A 9,822-nucleotide genomic window follows, 5' to 3' on the forward strand; every position below is an offset into this window, starting at 1 on the left:
GGGAGGGAGACTTACAGCATTGATTCATTCTCTCCCTGTCACACTAATACACACAGTAAATGGAAAGATTCTGCAACAAACGTTAATATGGGATAACATCTGGCAAAAATGTCCACATTGCCTAAAAAGATGTTCAGTAGATGGTAGACTTGGGAAAACCTGGGTCAACATTCCTTATGAAAATAATAAATTGGACAGAGAACGTTCATAATGTGGTCCAGTGGTTAAAGAAACAGGCTTGTAACCAGGAGGTCCCCGGTTCAAATCCATTCTCACTCACTGTGTGAATCTGAGCAAGTCACTTAACCTTCTTGTGCTCCGTCTTTAGGGTGAGACGTTGTTGTAAGTGACTCTGCAGCTGATGTATAGTTCACACACCCTAGTCTCTGTAATTCGCCTTGGATAAAGCCGTCTGCTAAATAAACTAAACTGTGGATTCAGTTAATTGTAATGGTTGACCTATAATAATGGTAATTGGATACTAATGGATACAGTAACAGTAAGGCTTACCAACTCATTATCATCCCACAACAGTATACAGTCTTCATTACCTTAGGTCACTGGACAAGTAAAAACATACTAAAGTCATAAACATACAGTGCATGTGCTGTTTGTTTGGTACACCAACTAATTCAGAACCATATATGAAATTGCTCACCCATGCCTGACTATGAGAGAAAACTACTATTTGGCTTAACTGAACATCCAGGAAGCTTGTCCTTCAAAACTAATTTCTGAATTCCTATGACAGCATAGATCATTAAAGTTATTCAACTGCAAACACATGAATCTGGAATGCTTATGAACCTGTACAATGGTCTTATCAGTTAGAATTAAGCAACCAACAGTGAGACAGTGACAGTGAGATCAAAGTCAGATCAAGTAGGCTACAACAAGTGTGTGGTGTGGCTAAAAAGAAAAAAACTAAATGAAGCAGATACCAGAATTATCATTGTCAAACTTAATTACACAGACTGTTCCATGAGGTAGACATCACAGGCAATATCATATATTGTGCCAATCAGAATGTTCTCTTAAATCAGATGGCCACAGCCCATTGACTATATGTACCACACGTTAAAATGATCTGAACTGGTTCCCTCTTTGCTTTAAGACATTTCACACCTGAAATGGAGACAACCAATATTAACAATTATGCGTATGATGCCAGACTTATGGAGCATGCTGTAGTTGCATCTTTTGTGTGTGTGTGTTTTTTTATTCTGAAACATTGAAAAAGCCAAGATCAGCCAACGCCTCACCTCACCGTCAACTAAAATAGAAAATGTTGCTAGTTTTCCTTTTGGGCAGCATTTTGCAATGGTTGTACTTGGACACAGACTTATCCACTTGATCAGCATTTCAGTCCTTCAAACTACATGCATTTTAAACATGATCTTCATGTAATCAAAGGACGAATTATAACAGTTGTTACAAATTTCCTGAAAACAATTAGATAAACAAAACATACATCTTTAAAAAAATCAGGTCATGTGCAAACACTTTTATCCTTGTGTGAAATATGCCATTGAATATTTAACTTGCCAAATATAGTTCATGTTAAAGAACACAAATCTACACAACTGCCTGTAACCCCACTAAAGTTCAAATAATGTAGTCACAGTTACTGTCTCAGACTTTCTGCATTGTACTTTTAAAAGGATTTCACATGCCTATATATATATATATAGGGCATTCTGAAAACATTTAATGCACATTGCTGGCTCTGAAGCTGTCATAAGTGTCTGGTTCACCCAATTGAAAAGGACTGTTTAATGGTTCTCCTATTTTCGATTAAAAAAAATGATCATGACTGTCACAGTTTCCACTTGAAATACCAGCCTTTAATATACATTTCTAAACCAAGAATACTGAAGTTTTGATAGCCTGTAATTCTGAAGGAAATAGATGCAAAAAATGTGTAAATCTACAAGGATGTCATTCGTATTACATTTTACACCAGACACAGAGTCTCTGAATTACTCTTCCGTTGGATGAAGGTATCTGAATTTAAAAGCAAAATATGCCCGTCTGTGAAACATCATCTCACCGCAGGCTGACCACAGATTATTTAAATGGTGTCATAAATAAACACCACATGGGGTTGGTATGCCACAGATTGGACCACGGCTCCAGCCTTCACATGTCCTCCAATTAAAGCCAAGCAAGCCAGACCACCAGTTCAACTGCAGGTCACATGACTACATCCCAGTCAACCCATTGTTAACATTTTTCTGGCACTGGACTGAGGGACTTTTATAAGGGCACAGTCACAAAAACAAAAACCTAATACTCACCGTCTACGTAACAAGTTTCAAAATGATCTGTCGTCTACTCGCTTGTGGTTTTTGGGAGAACAATGAGCAAATTCAGACAAATAAGTTGGCCCTCCTAAAATCCATGAAGACTAATAGGTTTGCTTGGAACAACAAGTGCTGCAGGCCCGCTGAATATAATTGCAACAAAGCTGTTGATATGCCAAGAAGCCATGTTATAGTTGCGGGAATATGGTTGGCAAACATTTTACATGGGTGTGGCACTGCTACCACCCCAGCATTGTTCCAGTGATGTTTTATAAATGATTCACTAGGACTTACTGTAAATCAAATGCTGGCTCTCAGTTTGAAAATTAAGTAGCTAGGAATGTGTGGTGCGTCATTTTTAAAAATACATTTTAATAAGCTACATTTTCATAAAGACATTGGGAATGTATGTATAATAGAGCAAGTACTGGAGTGGATTAAGGATTGTGTTAGCCGTCTAAATAACAATGCAACAATATTTTAAATAATGACAAACAAAACAACAAAACACTCACGGTTCACAATACAGGTTCTCCTTTTGGTCATGCAATTTAACCATTCACAAAGGAACAGATCACATCACTACGTCCCCTTAAATACCATCAACCATGATCCCTTAGTCAACGAATGCAGCTGCTCCTCCAATCCGCGGATGCCACATTGTTTCCCTTCCGGGTCGATGATTTAGTGTACTGTAGTTCCACCCCCTTTCTAGATGGCCGACTTCCGCCTAACCCTTGGAATGAACTGTCGGGCCATCCAGTCCAGGGTACTCTGTTCCCTTTACACAGCGCCCTTGCAGGTCGGGAGGGAGATATAACACCAAGAATCATTCAATCTCTGTCACATACTTCCATAAAAAATATACAAGGAGTGAAAAAATAAATAAAATACTAGCACTCAGGTTGAGTGGCCAGCTACCAGCAATGACGGAACACTGAATAGAGCCTTCAGGTTGTTACAAGGGACCAGCTTCAGGAAGCCATCACTAAACTTGATGGCCACACACCAGTTATTGATATAAACAGTTACTGTAGTTGATATGGTTCTTCTGCTCTCACCTGCATTGTGTGTTTTATATGTGCTTCAATCAGCTGCACCAACACTGAAACATTTGAATGAATCAACACCCACATTCACATGGCAATTCTTTTTTTAAAGACACTGGAAAGTGCTTCAGGTGAGTCATTAGAGGCTGTGACATAATGTGGTTAGGTCCTTATTTAATTTGAATGGTTGTGCTTACCTCAAATGCAGCAAATATTTAAGACACAGATTACCTTAAAAAAAACCCCTCCAGGTTCCCTTTCAATACTTTTGGGATATGCCTGCTTGTCAGGTGAGCCTTTTATATCAAAGCTACCAATAGGCCTCTCCGTGGAGTGATGTCTTCGGTCCCGCCTCACTGAAGTAATAAATAGTCACTGAGCAGAGAGCTCAGTCTCTTTTGCCTTTCACAGACAGGTAGGTAAAGTGGTGAGTATTACTCTAACCCTTTTTTCCAGTTGTGATTGACTCTTTAGAGTTCCTTCTTTGAGTTTTTGTGAGTTCCCTTGCAATTAATTGCTGGAAGTAGGCTTGGCACTTCCCAGGAATCAGAAACTCGGCAACTTAAGGCTGAGCTAACACCTTCATTGCTCTGTGATTGTAGCCTGCTTTCTAACCTCTGCAGCTTGCTGCACGTTCCTTCTGTTTTTTCCTCTGCTCTTTGCAGCTGTAAAAAAAAGGGAGAGATGGGAGACACAACCCTCCAGCAAGTCCAGCCTCGCTCTGCAGCCACTGCTGACTTGAGGACTCTGGACGACCTCAGTACGCCCACTCGGTGTGTGCGGCCTAGCGCCCCTACAGGCCACCGATTACTATTGTTTTTACTGTCACAGTAAAAAAAAAAAAAAAGACAACACTCCAGCTGGCAGTTTTAAAAATAAATAAATAACCGCGTGCTTCATCCATTAGGCCTTGGCCTTACTGTTGAGCAGACCACACACATCACCACTCACTCATAAGGTGTGTTAGTGTGTATAAAAAAAAAAAAAGGGCGGGAGCAGGTGTGCTACGTACTGCACCGGTTGAGGGCTTCATGCAGTCCGGACGCCATCTTGGGTGGTCCACTCCACTGCAAGCTTCGCGCTGCACTGGTTGTGTGACTGCACTGTAACTGTCTGCAGGCTACGCTCTAGGCCTCAACGCCTGCAGTATCCTCGGGTCCTCGGTGCCTCAGAACCTCGATAGCCTTGGAGACTTGGTGCTTCGGCATCCTCGGCGCCTAGAGAGCTACACGCCTTGGTGCTTCGACGCCTCAAGGCCTTTCGAGCCCTGTGCAGTGACGCCCTTGGTGCCATGCTGCCTCAGAGTCTCGGCACCTCGGTGCTTTGGCATCCTCGGTGCCTTGAGAGCTATACGCCTTGGCGCTTGGACGCCTCGAGGCCTTCAAGCCCTGTGCATTGCGCCCTTGGTAGCCTCAGGCCCCAGCACTCCATAGCCTCAGTGCCTCGTTGCTTCGACACGCTCTGCACCGTACCGCACTGTACGCCTCAGTGCTTTGACGCTTCAAGGTCTTTGTAGTCTTGTGCCCCAGCACCCTCAAGACACTCGAGCCCCTGGTGCTCCATAGCCTCGGTATCTCAGTGCTTCGACATCCTTGGTGCCTAGAGGACTCGCCGCTTCAGTACTTTGACGCCCGTGGCGTTTCACCAGCACACTTGGTGTCTCTGTGTTATACAGCCTCGATGCCTCAGTGCTTCGGCTCCGTCGACGTTCCAGAGCTAGACACCACTTTGAAATGTCTAATTTCCAACCATGCGCATCCTGCAGGTGGAAATTGCCTAAGCATGACAAACACACTCTGTGTGCAAGGTGCCTGGGCATTGAGCATGCCTCTGCTGCCTTGGCAGACAGGTTGTCCTGCTCCTTTTGCGCTGGGTCCAAGGAGAGCACCCTACAAAAAAACTGGCACTTTTCTCAGATGAGAAGCCTGCAGCCAGCCTAGGAGAGTCGTCATCGGTCTCAGGATCCCAGGTCTCCCCTCCCTACCCTCCAAGCCCTGCTCAAAGTATTCCATCTGCGCAGGCTTCATAGCGCCACCACAATCGCTCTAGATCTCCCTCGAGGGGCAGAAAGAGAGCTGGAAACGCAGAGTTGAGTTAAAGGGCCAAATGACTCAGATACTCGAGAACTTAAGCAGGCAGCAGGTCCCCCTTTGCCTGCTCCAGCTCAATCAGCACCTGCCCAAGAGCATACCCCGGCTTTGCCAGTGGTTGCTACAGAGGTTCAGCAACAGGACGTGATGATGAGCAAGGAGGAACAGGATGCGCTCCCTGGGATGAGGAGTCCTTCTTGGGAACAGAGACTCAGGACCCAGACCTGACTTAGGTAACGGCCCCCAGCTCCGGGGAGGAAGTCAAATCCTCTTGGCAACACCCGGCCTCAGCGCCCAGCGTGTCCAAGAGCTCAGCCGCACTTGCCTCCATGGAGGGAGCAGAGGCGGTAGGGCTGGCACAGTTCCCCCCGGTGGACTCCACTATAGCGGCCCTAGTGCGAGCCCCCCCCCCCCAGTAGAAAGTCTATCCAAGGATCCTGTCTGCCCTAACGGCCAATGCAGGATCACAGAAGCCCACCTGAAAAAGGTTTACGCGGCCGAAGCGCAGGTGACACACCTTCCAAACACAGGAGGCCTCTTGACAGCCTACCTAGACAAGTTCGCATTATTGGACGCGCCTATCTCCCCATGCCATACTTTTGGACCAGCGGTAGAGGAGATCCTGCATGCTCTCACAGAGAGCGAGAAGCATCCCGACAGGTGACAGCGATGCTCCTCTCCCATGCCTCGCACGGGAAAGGGGGAGGCGATAGCGTCCAGCAGTTACCACGGTAACCTGGGGTGACCTGAGGCACCACCTCCAGGCCTCCTGCGGCAAGGAGCCAGCAACAAGCACGGGGGAACACCGGACGTGGGGACCCAGCGCGCCACCGCCCAGGGAGACAGTTTCACTGGAACCGCCCCAGGCAGCCTCCAAGGCAGCCTCCTCCCCAGCCTCAGCAGCTCCAGGAGGAGCCCTGAAGGCTTACGGCCTCAGACCCACCCATCCACAGAACACCATCTGCACTACTGGCACAACTGCACCTGAGAATCTTGGGTGCTCACCACCGTACACACCAGCTACTATTTCAAAAACAAGCCATCCGTCTCGTAGAACACACCTCTCAAAAAGAGGGGTTCTACTCAAGGTATTTTTTGGTGCCAAGAAGGACGACGGCCTTCGCCCCATCCTAGACCTCAACGGGTTCTTGAGGGAAAGGAGGTTCCAGATGGTCACACATCGCCACATCCTCCAGTCTGTCCGGCTGTCACTGAGCTAGAGGTACTGTCCGTACACAGTTCCTGTATGCGCGTTTAGGACGATGGAAACAGGGTATTGTTCCGCACGAACCCTGCTTTCCTTCCTAAGGTGATTTCACTTGAATCAATCAGTGGAACTAGAGGCTTACCATCCCCCTCCCTTCACGGAGGCATCGGATAGGAGATTAAATTCCATCTGCCCAGTTCTGGCATTGAGATGCTATGTGAATAGAATGAGATCACTGCATCAGTCTGACCAGCTCTTCGTTTGTCATGGTGAACGGAACCAAGTTCAAGCCCTCTCTAAGCAGTGATTGTCCCATTGGATTATGGACATGGTTTCAACTGTGTATACTAATGCCGTCCTACCCCCACCTAGGAGGGTGGCCACGCACTCAACCAGAGATGTGGCTATGTCATGGGCCCTCTTCAGAGGTGCCTCGTTGACCGATATACGTACTGCAGGTAGCTGGACTACCCCGCATACGTTTACCAGGTTCTACCGACTTAATGTCGTAGATCCCTCTATGTTTTTAATAGGCACTAGGGTCATTGAGGTTGCACGCTCCCACTACCAACACTAGATGGAAGTAGCGAGATGTCCCTCAGATGCTGTCCGCTCATTCTCCCTCACGACGGCTCTGGTATACTTTCCCAAAATATTCAATTTGGCGGTCACCTTCGAATTGAAAGGGAACGGTTACGGCAACAACACCTGCTCAACCTTAATGTTAACTATGGGGCATGTCCCTACTGCTCGTTGTATGACTTGTTCCTTCATCGCTCCCGACCTTATAGGAGAGCCAACTAATGCACCTTGCGTTTCCTGACTCTCCACTGTACTCGACACTGTATCTCTCGCTAACACAGCACTTTCAATTAAAGCTGATATCGTTCGTCTTGCTGGCCACAGTGGGCAGTCTTTAGCTATGTGACCCTCCTCTCTACAACATAAACAAATTGTTTTCCCGTCTTCATTGTTTTTGGGCCTTTCTTTCCCAGTTTGCTGCACCACCTTACGGCTACTACCTAATGCTAAGCTTGTTACAGCCTCGGTCAGTTTCTCCAGTGCTTTGCCCTGACTCTCCATTGCTTTCACTACGTCCTGGAGTGTCACTGTCCCTGCATCTCTCTCTCTCTTGCTGTCACTTCAGACATCTGAGAGTCAGTACAGACATCCACTACACTGGTCGCAACAGTTTTGGAAGAGAAAGGTTTGTCCTCCTCCTCCATATACTTCTAAGAAAGTAATTTTAGGCTTCTCCCTCACCATTGTTTTTAAGGCTTTTCTAAATTACATATTCTTAATCCCCTCCACAAACTGGTCATGTAAAACGTTTTGTTCTGTCGAGCATCTCTGCACACTACTGCAAACAGCTGTGATAGTACATGCGAATACTTGCGTATGGTCTCACTATCCTTTGCTTTCGTCCATAAAATTTTCTCCATAATTGGGGCATGGATCTCTTTTTGCCAAATACCTTGACTAGAACTTCTAATATCTTTCCCGGGCCCAATGACACAGTTACCATCTGCATTTTAATCACCTCTAGTGCAGACCCCTCTAACAGGGACATGTTAAAATCCACCCGCTCATCCTCCAACATCGACCTGGCCCGTATTAAATGTTCAACTTCAGCAACAAACTCATCAATCGGTCTATCATCAACCCTCTTCCCTGTGAAAGGGTGAATTTTCCTATCCCGAATCCACCCCTCAGCCCAAAGCCTTTATTGCCTCCATTGCTTTGGTGTGCCAACCCCTTAATGGCTGGTTATTGAAGCTGGATTCTGGACAGGATACGTGTGTTTCCCTAGATAGTACCATCAACATAAGGGGTGACCAAATGAAAGCCTCCCAAATGGATGGTCAGCGTCGAGGTTACTTTCTTCAGACTTTCCCTGCAAAAAAACAAGGAAACCAAGTAGTACAGAAGCAGGCTTGATATAACTTTTGTGATGTCATTTGTGAACTAAATAATTTCTGAATTTTAATAAATCTATCTGGGAACCTGACATTGCTTTATTTTAATATCAGCACGAGACCTAAAGCTGGACTGCAATTCATCACATTTACTGTAGTACCAGTGTTATGCTACAAAGTTGCACACTGTTACCGTACTTGCTTGTTTGGTTGTTAGTAGCTTATTGATCCCAGAATCTCATCAAGCAGCTTCTTGAAGGATCCCAGGGTATCAGCTTCAACAACATTACAGGGGAGTTGGTTCCAGACCCTCACAATTCTCTGTGTAAAAAAGTGCCTCCTATTTTCTTTTCTGAATGCCCCTTTATCTAATCTCCATTTGTGACCCCTGGTCCTTGTTTCTTTTTTCAGGTCGAAAAAGTCCCCTTCTTTGCACTCTTTCTAGAGCAGCAATATACTTTTTGTAGCAAGGTGACCAGAACTGAACATAATATTCTAGGTGAGGTCTTACTAATGCATTTGTAAAGTTTTAACATTACTTCCCTTGATTTAAATTCAACACTTTTCACAATATATCCGAACATCTTGTTTTCCTTTTTTATAGTTTCCCCACATTGTCTAGTGGAAGACATTTCTGAGTCAACATAAACTCCTGGGTCATTTTCATAGGTTCCTTCTTCAATTTCAGTATATCCCATATGGTATTTATAATGCACATTTTTATTCCCTGCATGGTGTAACTTACACTTTTCTATATTCATTTGCCACGTGGCTGCCCAGTTCTGAATGCTATCTAGATAATTTTAAATGACCTTTGCTGCTGCAACGGTGTTTGCTATACCAGAATCTAAATCATTAATGTAGATTAGGAAGAGCAGAGGGTCTTATACTGATCTGTGTGGTACACCACTGGTTACCTCGCTCCATTTTGAGGTTTCTCCTCTAATCAGTACTTTCTGTTTTCTACATGTTAACCACTCACTAATCTATGTGCAAGCATTTCCTTGAATCCCTACTGCATTCAGTGTGAGAATTAATCTTTTATACAGGACTTTGTCAAAAGCTTTCTGGAAATCTAAATAAACCATGTCATATGCTTTGCAATTATCCGTTGTCGATGTTGTATCCTCAAAAAAATCAAGCAGGTTAGTTAGACACGATCTCCCTTTCCTAAAACCATGCTGACTGTCTCCCAGGATACTGTTACCATATAGGTAATTTTCAATTTTGGATCTTATTATAGTTTCCATAAGTTTA

Source organism: Acipenser ruthenus, chromosome 7, assembly GCF_902713425.1.
Source record: "Acipenser ruthenus chromosome 7, fAciRut3.2 maternal haplotype, whole genome shotgun sequence".
Classification (NCBI taxonomy): Eukaryota; Metazoa; Chordata; class Actinopteri; order Acipenseriformes; family Acipenseridae; genus Acipenser; species Acipenser ruthenus.